This window comes from Hordeum vulgare, chromosome 1H (assembly GCF_904849725.1).
Source record: "Hordeum vulgare subsp. vulgare chromosome 1H, MorexV3_pseudomolecules_assembly, whole genome shotgun sequence".
NCBI lineage: Eukaryota > Viridiplantae > Streptophyta > Magnoliopsida > Poales > Poaceae > Hordeum > Hordeum vulgare.
Window position 1 is genome coordinate 17,878,468 of NC_058518.1, and position 15,843 is coordinate 17,894,310.

Sequence of the window (15,843 nt, forward strand, 5' to 3'; positions counted from 1 at the left end):
GTCGGTAATTGGAATGCCCAGTTCCATGCTCAAATCAAAAAGATAATTGCAAAAAAACTCCCCCTGGACTGTTGTTGGTATGGATGGCACCCGAGTATTCGGCTAGTCATGGAGTGTGATTGATTGGTGGTGGGGTAGTCAAAACTTTACTTTTCTGTTTGAGAACCGCCTATAGTATGTGTAGCATGGAAGATGGTGAAAACTCTTGGTCATTGCGTTGACAATGAAAGAATTCTACCCAAAATTATTTATCTCTGTCTTCAAAGCTTGAGCTCGGGCACCTCTGTAAATCAATGCTTCCCTCTGCGAAGGGCCTATCTATTTATGTTTCTGTTGAGTCATCCTCTTCTTATAAAAACACCAACTAGAGAGCACCTCTGTCATTTCTATGCTTTGCTTTTAATTGTTATTGAGTATGACTGTCACTGTATCTTCTATGCCATGAATTCCAATGTTCAGTCAGCCCTTGGTCTTTGAAGGTGCTCTGCATTTATGTTTTGCGGTCTCAGAAAGAGCTAGCGAGATACCATCTGTTCATATTGCTTCATGATTGTCTTTATTGAAGTATTGACATTTGAAACTTATTATTATTGCTTGATAGTTGATTTTGCCATTGATATGAGTTCCCCTTGAGACCTAAATGTCATTGGTTATGTGGTTAGCTTATGATCTTGCTGAAAATGTGAATATGAGTTAGACAAAATTAGAGGAACAAGATCAAACAAAGTTCGTAAAAGTTTTTCTTTTGCCTCTTTCAGTTTGTCAACTGAATTGCTTGAGGACAAGCAAGGCTTTAAGGTTGGGGGAGTTGATACGTCTCCATCATATCTACTTTTCCAAACTCTTTTGCCCTTGTTTTGGACTCTAATTTGCATGATTTGAATGGAACTAACCCGGACTGACGCTGTTTTCAGCAGAATTGCCATGGTGTTCTTTTTGCGCTGAAATAAAAGTTCTCGGAATGACTTGGAAATTTACTAGGATTTTTTGTGGAATATATAAAAAATACAGGCGCAAAAATCAAAGGAGGAGTGGAGCGAGGTTCCACAAGCCCACCAGGCGCGGCCCCCTTGGCCGCTCCTAGCACGCTTGTGAGGCCCTCGGAGCTCCGCCGCCTTCAACGCCTGCTCTATTTAGTCCCTTTCGTCCGGAAAAAAATCAAGGAGAGTTCATTGCGTTTTATGATACAGAGGTTGTCGTGGTTTTGTCACGAGAGATGTCCTTGTGAAAGGACTTAAATATGGAGCCATCGCACCTTGGTGGCGACTCAAAGGGGGTGAGCAAAAGCGAGACTCAGATTTACCCAGATTCGGCCCCTCGTGAGGAGGTAAAAGCCTACGTCCTGCTTTGTGTAGATTGATGATGGTTTTGATTACAAGGAGGGTGTAACTCGCCTGACCTAGCTCTCGATTCTCCCTAACTCGCCCGACCTCTCCCCGGGACTCGCCTTTATATACAGCTCGATGCCCTAGGGTTTACAAGTCCTGCTCTCCTACACTTGGTAGTTTTCCTTATGTCTAAGTCGTCATGTTCCTCACGACTCAAAGCTTCCCTGACATTCCATCCTCCGTACAGTCTTCTTGAACCGCCATACAACTCCTGGGCCACCGGACACATGACTAAGTGTGAGTCGCCCCTTTGGTGACCCGGCCCATTAAGGGCGGGTTACCCACAGGTAACATCCCCAACATTAGGCCCAGATTTCCATGAATTCATTCGTGTCAAGAAACTCCCTTCACTCTTGGGGCGACTCTCCTTATTTCCTGGCTTCGACAAACGCTGAGCCGCCATTTCCGGCACTCTATCCTGAGTCGCCATACAGTGCCGTCTCGTCTCCTTGGTTCCAGTTCCCAAACACTGTAACTGTCAGCGAATCTTTCGCCCATAATTGTTTATCTCGAAAATCTAGGCGCCATCATTGCGTTTTCTGACTTGTCGCCTCGATTCCCGCATTGAAAGCCTCATGTCTCGTTCTTGCTCCTTAAATACCGAGGGAAATGGGGGAGAAGAAAGACCTCGTCACCTACCCCCATTCCCCCTTCGTCTTCGTCTCCACGCACCGCCCTCCCGACATCGTCTCCGAGCTCCAGCATCCCGGCGTCGTCCTCGGCTACACCGCCTGGCACCGTCCTCCGCTCCCGGAGTCTTCCTCAATCGACCGCGGCTCCTGCATCGGCAAGGAACACGAAGGCCCAGGCCTCCGTTCCCGGTAGCAATCCCTGTCGTCAGGTATGTTTCTTCCCTTTCTTAGGGGTGGACCAAGACCTCCATGGCCGTAGCTCTTAACTCCATGGCAGGACGAACATCCCTAGATATGTTAGATCTGCACTCCATTACCATGGTTAGCTTCAGATTGCAATAGGCTTCGACCATTTTAATCCCAACCTCCTGCTAGTCCAAAAACCCGAGCTCTGTTGACCAACTTTGTAGTTGTACTGTGCGCGCAGTTCATCGCCATTGTCTCGGATAATATTTCCGTATTTTTTACCTGTTCGTAGATCTTTAGCTTTCCGCCCATCCATTGGAACATGTTTTTTCACTCATCGAGAATATCCCTAAGGACGAGAACGTTTTTGAAGAGTCGCCTTTTAGCTTCAACCTTTATGGCAACTCAACTTAATTACTTTAGTCAGGACGCTCCCTTTCTTTCGGCCTGGCGGGCGAGTTACTAAACTCTTTTGTGAATACCATGGACCCGTATCAGCTAGTTAGAATACTTTCTAATCTTTGTTGAGTCGCCTCGCACTCCATTTTTTTGTAGTCTTGCCCATCACGAAGTGTGATTGGTTGCCAACCAAAGTCGATAACGCCACACTTGAGAAATACGTCAAAGCGGGTCTCCTTGATAGTAAAGAGGTTATTGGTTGGAGAACCGCCCCGGGCGAGCGGATACCCAACCCGAGGCCAGGAGAAGTGGTGATCCTCACCGACTACCTCGAACGTGGATTTAAGCCGCCTGGATCAAAGTTTTTCCGAGACGCCCTGCACTTCCTCAACCTTCATCCTCAAGACCCAGGACCCAATTCCATCACCAATTTATGCCAATTCCAGGTCTTTTGTGAAGTGTACTTATAGAAAGAACCATCGATCCGTTTGTTCTGGAACTTCTTCCACTTAAACCGCCAGACCGAGTTCTCCAACGGTCCTAACCATGAGCTTGGAGGAGTCAACGTTCAGAGACGTCGCGAGCGTGGATTTTCGGCAGTTGTTTTGCCCAGCCACCCCAAAGGATGGGCCGAGTCATGGTTTTACTGCAAAAACACTGCTCCACCAGGCGAGAACCCTCTTCCGGGTTTCAGAGCGGAGCGCCTGCGTATGGATGTTAAATTCCCTGACAAGCTCACTAAAGAAGAAGAGTCGGAGTTCATTCCTCTTTTTTGGATCCAAAATTCTTGTACAACAACGGTCTCATCGGGATCGACCTGTTCCGCTGCTCGATAGAGTGGAATATCCTTCCCTTAAGCCGCCACGACGGGTTGATGTATGATTATGATGGTACTTTAGAGCATCCACAGCGTGCCAGTCGCCGCTAACTTTCAGAGAGCGAGATCGTCGGATTCACCAAGAGATTAACCGGCGAGTCTCTCGAAGAATGTGCCAAAGTCAGCCTTAGAGGCTTCTGCCGCCCCAACCCGGTGCCTCCAGTAAGAATCTAAGCCGCCATTTGTCTTGTTTATACTTTAGCAACTTTCATGGTTTAAAAATCTGCCTCTGTTTGTCACAGAATTGATGTGTTTTGGAGGAGGGGTCCCAAAGTTGCCCCCTCAAAGCCTACAAAGGCGCCACCCAAGAAGAACAAGACGGTGAGCAAGAAGAAATGCTCCATCAAAGATTCATCCTTTGTTGGCGACTCTCATGCAGACGAGGCAATTTCTGAGGTAAGGTTTTTTCCTTGTCGCTTCTCCACATGTTCCGACTTAAGTTTATACCATATATGTTTTCATGTAGGGTGATGACGATGAGAGCAAGAATGACGCAGTCGAGGTAATTTCCATTTCTTCCGACTCACCTTCTTCTTCTCCTAGACCAGCCAGGCGGATCTGCGGAAAAGTCCCCATATCACATCCTCATGCTTATATGGACCCTGATTTCCTTTTGAAGAAAGCAAGACACACCCCCTCTCGCAAGACCCGCAGTCGTTTTGGCGACTTGATCACTGGACTACCCGAGAAGATGACCGATCGCAAACGAACCAGTGAGGTACGCTTGTCTTGTCATATCTTTTGACGTGTGAAATATAACTCGCCATCCTAGTGACTTTCAAATTTTTGTCCTACCAGACTTCTCCTCCCTCATCTGGTGACTCGGCCATCTCTGCTCTCCCGCCGATGGTTCGCGTGCAAGGGTAAGTTTACACTGTTAACCCAAATTATTTTAAACCATAACATGTGCTTTAAACCTTGGCGCTTAATTGGCGGGCACAAGGAAAGAAATGGAAAACCGATGATTCTCCTCTTGCACAACAATCATCTGATGCCTTAGGTGCGGACACATCTTTTCCTGAGGCTGAAAAGGAGCAGAAGGCGACTTGCAACATTCCTGCAGGCGACATTCCCGATGCCCGGAATGACTCGCCCATCATCTTGAAAGAAACCGCTGGCCCGAGTAACCCGCCAAGCCCTCTCAAGGCGAGTGACAATCCAGACGTCATGGTCACCGGCTTTGGCTATTCTACTCCTCCAACTGTCGTGCTCTCCAAACATACATCAAAGGGCAGTCACCTTCCTCCTGATTGCGACTCAGAACACCTCAAGCTTCCTCAATACGAGAAGTTGGAGTTCGACCAACTATGCTCTGGCTTCACAAGTCACCTGGAGAAGGATTTTGAGCTGAACAAAAGCCTTCTCCGACTTATGAAGACCAAACATGAGGTATGTGGATATATGCTCCTATATTCATTAGCCTTCCAAGAGCCGGGTCATGTTTTTAAAAGATGGGCCGGGTCTTGTAATAGAAAACTTCAACCTGTAGCCACCATGGGCCGCGTCATCTTTTTAGAAGATAGGCCGGGTCTTGCAATAGAAAACTTCAACCTGTAGCCCCGAAGGGCCGGGTCATCTTGTTAGAAGATGGGCCGGGTCTTGTAATAGAAAACTTCAACCTGTAGCCCCCAAGGGTTGGGTCATATTTTTAGAAGATGGGCCGGGTCTTGTAATAAAAAACTTCAACCTATAGCCCCCAAGGGTCGGGTCATCTTTTTAGAAGATGGGTCGGGTCTTGTAATAAAAAACTTCAACCTGTAGCCCCCAAGGGCCGGGTCATATTTTTAGAAGATGGGGCAGGTCTTGTAATAGAAAACTTCAACCTGTAGCCCCCAAGGGTTGGGTCATCTTTTTAGAAGATGGGCCGGGTCTTGTAATAAAAAACTTCAACCTGTAGCCCCCAAGGGCCGGGTCATCTTTTGAGAAGATGGGCCGGGTCTTGTATGTGGTATGACTTTTTGATAAAAAATCATACATTAGCCCCCAAGTGTGAGGAGTGTTGCTTGCAAAAATTCTGAGACTTCTCTCCCCAAATATTATGTGCAGGAGTCTATGGCCCAGAGTGAGGCGGCGGTAGCCGACTTGAAGAAGAATTTGACTGGTCAGCAGGATGCTTACTCTAGGCTTGAGACTAAATCCCGGTTGCTGCAGGCCAAGTTAGAAAAAAAGAAGGCTGACCACGAGTAGTTTGAGAAGAAAGCCAACGCCGACCAAGTCGCCCTCTTGAAGCGTGCTGAACAAGCAGAAGAAAAATTGAAAGCCGCCCAACAGGAGCTGACTGGCTTGAAAGAGCATGTATCCGACATGACAGTCGCCATGTTTGGTAAGTTTTCATTGTTGAATGCCTTTTGATTAACCATGGTGGTATTTAGAAGTCACTACTAGGAAAAGGCATGCTAGTGGCACACCTGTTTTGGCTACTAATGGTGCACTATAGGTGCGCCACTAGCATCACGCCATTAGAATTTTTTACTAATGGCGCACCACAGGTGCGCCATTAGTATCTGGTATACTAATGGCACACCAGGTAGTGCGCCATTAGTATAGCTCATGGTGCGCCATTAGTATGCCTCCCAGGTGCGCCATTAGTATGCCTCTCAGGTGCGCCATTAGTATGCCTTCCAGGTGCGCCATTAGTATGCCTTCCAGGTGCGCCATTAGTATGCCTCCCAGGTGCGCCATCAGTATGCCTCCCAGGTGCGCCATTATTATGCCTCCCAGGTGTGCCATTAGTATAGCTCATGGTGCGCCACATGTTATACTACCAGCTCTAAAAATATTCAATTATTATCCTCACACCCACAAGAAGATTCAAGATAAACACATATTACACCACAATGAAAATATGTTTATAAACATGCACATACATTGAATGCAAGTAGACAAACACATTAGCCTAGAGGAAGCATAGTTTTGACCATCTTAACAATCATCTAGAACACACAAGTCACGCTCATGCAGGGACAGTTCCCTTTTCATGTCGAAGCTCATCCAGCAGCCCTCGATGCCACAAGTGTACCCTTCGACACGCATCGGATGATCTCTTGGAGTCCTCTCCTCTCCTGTAGCCTTCTTCAGCAGCTTCGTCGTAAGAGAAAGAAATGTTGTAACACAATAAATGCTGTAAGAGAAAGAAACTAAGATGAACATTTGCATAGCAAATGAAGGAGAAATCCAACTAAAGCTACACAAGTTACATCCGTGTATGTTTGTCTCTACAAGCATCCAAGACACCTGCAACTGAATGTACGTATTCAGTACATGCATGATAAAATGACATCAATTGACATCTTAGTATTCAAGTGTAATTCAGGGCTCTTCCCACTAATATCATACAGCTGCAACAACCAGTATATGCAAATTAGAGCATAAAGAATTTGCAATGAACTTGTTCACACAAAACATAGCAAATGTCATTTCTAACTAGTATTTATGAAAATGTATTTAATCTATAAGATAGCCAACTTCTTACTGATTTCAAATAAAGACCAATTATTTTCGACATAATGCAGATATTGTGAATCATAAAACAATTTAAATAGTGCACTAAGTTGTGCTTTTCTCCTAAACTAATAGGCATAAATAGAAAAATTTGTATACAAGGTGCACTTGCAAGGATCAATATTGGTAAGTTATCTGTAGAAATAATGTTTTCCCCTTAGAAACTCATATTGACAGGGGGGAAAAGAGGTCGGGAAATCGTCAACAATGCCAAGTCAGAAATGTACAAGAGGATATTTGATCTCTACATTTCCGCCTCCAACTTGTGAAGATTAGTACAAGAGGATAGATAGTTGCAGTAAATTATACACATGCAACGCCCGGGTATCTTCCCTCTTGCAGGGATGCTATCTACGATAAGGAAAAGAACTGCAATTCTTGTGCGAGCAAATCATGCCCTGCACATTATCATTGGTTTTGAACTTATAGCACAATCACTATGATCATCCATGCAAGGACACGGTGGGCTAAAGCTGTGCCACCAATTATGTTGCGGTGAAGGTTGTGGGACTGCTGAAGAATACTAGGCGGTCACTGTCAGCAAGGATGATCTGCAATGATTTGGAGAATTATCTGTTGTATCAGGTTAAAGAACAATATCTTGAGCCAATCCACTTGCCATCTTTTATGTATATGATTTACCTGCAAGTTGCAGTGCCCTCTAGCTGGGAACAAAATCACTTCAGCGGCATGCATAGTCCAGCGAGCAAACCAATAAGATGATTCCATACGCATTTTGAATGCAGGGGTGGTCATACTTTTCCCAGGTGATTGTGCAACCTCACGAAATCATCCATCATCAGTTCCGACGGTCTAGCCTGCAGCAATAATGAATTTCGTGCACGAGCGAGGATGGATGGATGGAGGGAGAGCTTACTGTAGGCGGAAGACCGATATTGGTAAGAGCGACCTCGATTTCAACAGAAGAATATAGGTGTTGAAGTGATTTCCGAAGCATCTTGCGCTTCCCATTGAACGTGGAGTTCACCTGGAATTAAAGGGCACGGGCAAGTCTTAATGGCCAGCACCAACAACTGACGGTTAATGGAAAAACAAGGAGGAAACTCATGCATGCAGTCTGACTCACCATTGAAAAAAACTTTTGTTAGAACTAACAGGCGGATACTCCCCAACCTCCTTTATTTTAAACCTTATAAAACCACCGTCAACCTACATGCATGGTATCCATGATAAGTCCTTACATGCCACATTTATGAAACCCCAAGCATTGTTATAGCATTCTGCGCACAAGGACATCTAAAATAAGAACTTGCTTACCGTTGGTTGAGGGAAAAAGTTGTCTCTCTCTACTTTGAAATTGTATTCGGGTTCTACAAAAAGCAAAGATAACATATGCATTTCATTAACCGTGATATATGTACCTAGGCATACTAAGCGAATTGTTAAGACACTGGAAAACAGTTCAGATGATTTGTTGACTGTCAAGGCATGAATTGCATAGCTACAAAGTAGACAGTAGCAGTTACTAGAGTACAGAAGAGATATAATCTGCCCACACAGGGATTGAACCCAGGTAGGCAAGGAGACGGCATTGCACTCCCATCAGATGCGGGCAATGACGATACTTTTGATCATTTAACTGCTCAAGAATACTAGCTAATGTACATCAGAGCATCTGCATGTCGAAATTGAAAAGATGGAGAAAAACAATTCCTTACTTCAAAACATAAAGGGGCCATGTTCTTAAGGCATCACATTAGTTCTGTATCCTACTAGCTAAGCTTCAGATATATAGAAAACTGACAAATACTTGGATGATGATAGCAGCAATCACCTTTTCTCTGTACATGTTCCTCAGTCTCCCGGCCTGTGCGTCCATGGGCTGATCAAGGCTATTCTCCAGCTCCCACATCGCCCCCTTGCGCGTGTCCTCATTCGTCGAAATGGTCTCCATGAGGTTCACACTTCACACCAGACAACCAGCAGCAGAAGTATATCACAAACGGCAGGCAATCAAGAGAGTCAAAACCAGCTCAGTCGAACCGTATTTGTCTTTCCCTCTTACTACATACAAACTCCAACATTAAAATTGCTCCAATATGAGTCCAGAGAACCTATCATAATTCAGTCTAAACACAGAAGCTCAGGCACAGTAAAGAAGTAGGCAGAACTACAGAAATCGGATACCGAGTGAAGTAAAACTAGAAGAAAAGGAATTCATTTACACGCGGAATTAGGCCTGGGAAGCATCAATTCAAGCACAAAGGGTTTGGTCAGGGGTTACTGCCTCCAGCAGCTTTTCAAAAGTAAGAAGAAGATAAAAGCTCGAGCAACGCTATGTATTTTCCCAAACGAAAAGACACCCGGACTAGTCCATTGCTACGATCCAAAGCAAGCACACACGTAAAGATTGGCAAGAATAACACACAACGATACTTTGCGGGCATTAGTAAGTAATATTCATCCTTTCAGCAGTTTAAGCAAAATAACCAGGTCCATTTAGCACAGAGAGCGACCGCTGTGAGAAAACGAATGGAAAATAGCACAGACAAAATTTCCATCATAGCTGTCCATAGATCGGAATCATATGGTCATACATGAATAGATTATGGATAGATTATCAACAGAAATCAATCGAATTCATGGTAATTACTCCTCCGTAAAGAAATATAAAAGCGTTTAGATCACTACTTTAGTGATCTAAATGATTTTATACTTCTTTACAGCGAGGGAGTACATTTGTATACAAAGCAAAGCAGGATCCAGTAAATCAATTCAATAAAAACCTGGAGCTTTCATCAAGCACAAGACCGCTGAACTGTGGCATCAGCGATGCTTGGCTTCTGCAAAATGAAAGAGGGCAGGCTGCATCATGAACGTGTTAAACATGAATGTGCTTCAACTGTCGATACGATGAAATCAACTGGCAATCAGCTAACTGCATCAGGAACTAAGGAGAAGTCGCAGTTGGTATGCCCTGTTGAACAACAAACACAGCGAGATTGATATGCATGTACTAGGCCACTACCGAAGTACCGACCCACATAAGCTGCCTCTAGATGGCCGCGAGCATGGTTCCACACCATTGATTCAGGGGCATGACCGCTGCTGATATTATCTAGTGAAATATGTAGCGGTATCAGTGAGGTCGGCCGCTACAACTAACTAATCTGGCCTCGACTCGCCAGTGGAACAGGCACGACCCCGGAGGCATTCCATCGAACACCCTGTCCGCCCAGCGCCACCGGCGGCATTAGGCCAAAGCACGCGGCCTTGCCGCGAAAACAGAGGAAAAACAAACCGCAGGAGGGTCTGCGGGGCCGCGTACCCGTTACCGGAGTAGGAGCCGTTTCCGTTGCTGGAGTCGGCGGCTGCGGCGGCGGCGAAGGAGGCGTGCGGGGGGCGCGGCGGCGAGGGAGAGGAGGGGGCTCCCGGCGCTGGAGCAGCGCCGACGAGGAGGAGGCGGGGGTATGGGGCGAGGGGCGAGAGGAGGAGGTTGTTGCTGTTGTCAGCGTCCGCCATGGCGTCGGAGGAGGTGGAGTAGGCGGAGCAGATGGCGGCGCGGGAGGGGCGGGCGCGGAGGTGGCAGAAGGCGCGGAGCGAGCAGGAGGGAGAGGATGCGTACGGCGAGGCAGCGGGCAGGAGAGACATACTTTTTTTTTGCAAAACTACTAATGACGCACCACCTACAAATGCGCCATTAGTAACCCTAGTTACTAATGGCGCACCAGCTGGTGGTGCGCCATTAGTAGTTTTGCAAAAAAAAAATAGTAGTGGCGCAGCACCAACAAATGCGCCATTAGTAACAGTGGTTACTAATGGCGCACTAGCTGTGGTGCGCCATTAGTAGTTTGAAAAAAAAAACCAATTTTTTTTATAGTAGTGGCGCACTACTAACAGATGCACCATTGGTACTAATGGCGCACCAGCTGCTGGTGCACCATTAGTAGTTTTGCAAAAAAAATAAAAAAAAAATATAGTAGTGGCGCACCGAGTGTGTGGTGGGCCATTAGTGTCCATCACACTAACGGCACACCTCACATGGTGCGCCACTACTATATAGTAGTGGCGCATTGCTTGTGTGGTGCGCCATTAGTATCTATATCATCTATAGCCCTTTTCCTAGTAGTGAGTCGCCAAATACTTATGCCTTTGTCGGAGGTGCCCGAGCCGTCAAACTGCCAGACGACTGTATGACCAAATTGAGGGCCATATATACTTTTGCTGAGCAGCTGTACACGGGAGGCGTGTTAACAATTAAGGCAGTGATGGGCAACAAGGAGCCATCAATGACCATCAAGCAAATGCTCGGCTTCTTGTCCATGCTACGTCCTCAAGTGGAAGAATTAAAGAGATCAGCCGCCCGAACAGGTGTGTTGAATACCCTAAGTCGGTGCCTTGCGTATGCCCAGAGCATAAAACCGAGGAGATAGTCGCCGGTTACCCTGAGCTGAAGGTTGAAGGCACGGAATTCACCAAAGTGGATTACAAGCGAACCATCGTAGAGTCGCGCGTCGCAGCGACTCAACTGGCGGAGACTTTTGACCTGAAGAAGTATCAATCCGCCTATGATGAGAATAGAAAGAAAGTGACACCTCCTTCTTATCAAACTGCCAGCCTGGTTCCCATCCGCCCCAAGAATCCTTTCAATCTTGATCTGGACCTGTCGCAATTCCTGGCTGAGGAAGATGAATTCATCGCCTTATCCAAGTGCAACTGGAAGCTGGGCGATTTGTGAATTGAAGGTGGAGAAAGCTCAAGGCAAGGCGACTAAGCAGCGGCTTAACCTTTGCAGGGATTCTTCCTTTGCTGGATAGTGATACCCATCTTGGCCGCGAGAGCCATGTAACTATCTTGCTAGTATGGATGAAACACCAAACACGCCATATTGTCTTCTGGATGGAACCTACTTGTAGTTCCTGAATCTTTTTATGACTCACCTGCGACTTTTGCATGAATCGAGCAATGGCTCCGAATTTGTCCTATTTTATTAGAAAAAAAATACCTGTACTTCAGCAAATGTATGTTCAAGAATAAACCAGCCCCCTGGATCATGGCGAGAGACAAATCAGCCCCCGAGTTTCGAAGAAAACATGAGCCAGGGCGAGTTATAATCAAGGCTAGTGCAAAGAAAAGTTTATCGACTCAATGAGTTTCGATAGGATAAGACGAGTTTAAAATACTCTAGTGTTACCCTTTGGAAGCTTTTTAAGAAAGCTTTGTTATTTTAGACCGGCTGATCAGGCACGAGTCAATGCTTCTGTGAAGCGGGTTCGATGAACCAATGGTTTCTCTATTTTCCATGTGTGACTCTGGCCAGTACCTTTACGTTTTAACCAAGACGAGTTCAGGGTCCAAATAATAGATTGACTCGCCTTGAGTACATAGGTCCATGTGGCGACTTGTTCAACACACGGTCCAGTATAACCATTTGTAATGCGGTAATTTTTCGGTAGCCAAGAGGGTATTCAGGCTGAACTCAATGAGTGGAAGCCCCCAAGTGACCTACGGTTTAGGAAGAAACCAGGCATAGGATTACAGAAGCGTATACGCTCTTACTGCAAAATGACTTGGGGACTGTTAGCACCCAAGTAAGCCGGTTTACTTCTCAAAAAACCATATAAGGCGCCTATGTTTGAACCGTGCGACATGGCAACTTTTGGTCCTCTATGGCTTACCAGCATCCAGTTTTGAAATAAGTGCAGTGTGGCGACTTATGCTCTCTGATGCTGATAGCGTCCATATTTGGGCGACTTATAGAACAATAAAGACTCATGCTTTCAAAAGCTGAAACGGCGAAGGACCTCGAAATTCATGGGTGCCAGCTTTATTGCTTTCATAATTCATGTATTACAGAAGACTTGATAAAACAGAAAAAGGGAGCTCATGGCTCTTATGTATAATAAGGCCGCAGATGGGCTATGTTCCACGGGCGAGTTGTCTCAACCTCCGTGGTTGGTCGATCTGGACGAAGATCCATCAAATAGTACGAGCCGTTCCGAAGATTCTTGCTGACGACAAACGGTCATTCCCATGGGGGCGACAACTTGTGCATACCGGTATGATCTTGAATCAAACGGAGCACTAAGTCGCCTTCTTGAAAAGCTCTGCTCTTGACCCGGCGGCTGTGATAACGGCGTAGATCCTGTTGGTAAATCGCCGATCGTGACGCGGCCAAGTCATGTTCCTCCTCCAAGGCGTCGAGCGAGTCTTGTTGTGCCGACTCGTTATCCTGCTCCACATAAGCAGCGACTCGCGGAGAATCATGTTTGATGTCGCTTGGTTAACCTCTTCGGCCCCATAGACGAGGAAGAAAGGAGTAAAACCCGTGGAGCGGTTTGGAGTCGTCCTGATACTCCATAGAACTGATGGCAATTCTTCCACCCACCACCCTGACGTGCGTTCCAAGGGTACCATGAGTCGGGGCTTAATCCCACGTAATATTTCCTGATTCGCCCTCTCTGCATGTCCATTAGAGTGGGGGTTCGCCACCGCAGAAACATCAAGTAGGATATGCTTCTGTGAGCAAAACTCTTGCATTGCGCCTTTGGAAAGGTTGGTACTATTATCTGTAATGATACTATGTGGATATCCAAACCGGAAAATTAGCTTTTTCAAGAATTTGACAGCCGTCTCGGCATCACAACTGCTAACAGGCTCTGCTTCCACCCATTTGGTAAATTTGTCAACCGCCACCGATAGACGAGTCTTTTTATTAGACGACATTTTGAAAGTACCAACCATATCAAGCCCCCAGACTGCAAACGGCCAAGTGATTGGTATCATCCGCAATTCCTGAGCCGGCACATGCGTCTGTCGCCGAAACCTTTGGCATCCATCACATCGGCAAACTATTTCCTCCGCGTCTGCATGGGCCGTCAACCAATAGAACCCATGCCTGAAGGATTTAGAAACCAAGGATGGTGATCCAGCATGATGACCACAGTTGCTTGCGTGAATCTCGTTGAGAATCATACAACCTTCCTCAGAAGAAACGCATCTTTGGAATACTCCGGAGGTGCTACGCTTATGTAACTCGCCATTGTGTATGACCATAGATTTGCACCGGCGGATAACTTGGCGAGCTAGTAACTCGTCAGTAGGTAACTCGCCTCTGGTGACTTACGCCATATAGGGAGTCGCCCAATCCGGAGTAGCGTGAAGAGCCGCCACAAGTAGAGATTCGGGGTCTGGTACCGCCAGGTCTTCTTCCAAAGGAAGTTTGACTGACGGGTTATATAATATATCCAAAAAGACATTGGGAGGAACCGTCTTACGCTCTGAACCGAGGCGGGAAAGAGTGTCCGCCGCTTCATTAAGTCGTCGATCGATGTGGTCTACTTGGTAGCCATTGAAATCACCCGCCACGTCCGACACAACCCGTTTGTAAGCCGCCATCAAAGGGTCTCGTGAATCCCAAGTGCCATAAACCTGTTGTCCCAACAGATCTGAATTGCCCAAGCATCTCACTCTCGTGAGGTTCATCTCCTTGCCGAGTGGCAAACCATGAAGCCAAGCTTCGTATTCTGCTGCGTTGTTAGTACATGGAAACATGAGTCGGAGGACATAGCAGAACTTATCACCATGAGGCGAAGTTATCAGCATGCCAGCCCCCAAGCCTTACAACTGTCTGGACCCATCAAAGTAGATGGTCGAATATGTAAGATCTGGTCTTTGCTCAGGGATTTGTAACTCAGTCCAATCATTGATGGAGTCCACGAGCGCTTGAGACTTGATAGCCGTCCGCGGTGTATACTGAATCTGATGAGGACCCAGCTCGATAGCCCATTTAGCAATCCGTCCAGTGGCTTCGCGGTTATGTATAATGTCACCGAGGGGAGCGGAGCTGACAACCGTGACCGGGTGTTCCTGAAAGTAATGTTTCAACTTTCAACTCGCCATGAACACTCCAAAAACCAACTTTTACCAATGCGGGTAACGTTGCTTGGAGAGAGTAAAAACTTCGCTGATGAAGTATACCGGCCTCTGGACGGGGTATTCCTTCCCTTCCTCCTTTCGCTCGACAACCATTGCCACGTTGACGGCTCTGGAATTGGCCGCAATGTACAAGAGCATAGGATCTTTGTCTGCCGGGGCCGCTAGCACCGGCGGGTTAGCTAATTTCTGCTTCAAGGCTTCGAAAGCATCGCTGGCTTCATCCGTCCACATGAAACGATCGGTCTTCTTGAGTAGCTGATAGAGAGGGATGGCCTTCTCCCCAAGGCGACTTATGAAACGGCTCAAAGCCGCGATTCGACCCGCCATGCGCTGTACTTGATTGACGTTGGCTCGTTTCCCAAGCGAAGTGATCGCGGCGATCTTCTCTGGGTTGGCCTCGATCCCTCGCTCCGACACCAGGAAACCCAACAGCTTCCCTGCCGAGACACCAAACACACACTTGGTGGGGTTGAGCCTCATATGGTAAACACGCATGTTGTCGAATGTTTCTTTGAAATATTCCAACAACGATTCCTTGCGATGAGATTTGACCACGATGTCGTCCACGTAAGCGTGAACGTTACGGCCTATCTGGCTGTGTAAGCAGTTCTGGATGCATCGCTGGTAAGTCGCCCCCACGCTTTTAAGCCCAAACGGCATGGACACATAGCAGAAAGCTCCAAAAGGGGTTATGAAGGATGTCTTTTCCTGATCCGCCACCACCATTTTTATCTGGTGGTATCTTGAGTAGGCGTCCAAGAAGCATAGACGTTCGCAACCCGCCGTCGAGTCAATGATTTGATCAATGCAAGGAGGGGCGAACGAATCCTTTGGGCAGGCTCTATTAAGGTCCGTGTAATCAATGCACATGCGGAAAGTGCCATTGTTCTTGAGTATCAAGACCGGGTTAGCCAGCCACTCCGGGTGAAAAACCTCGATGATGAAGCCGGCGGCAAGGAGC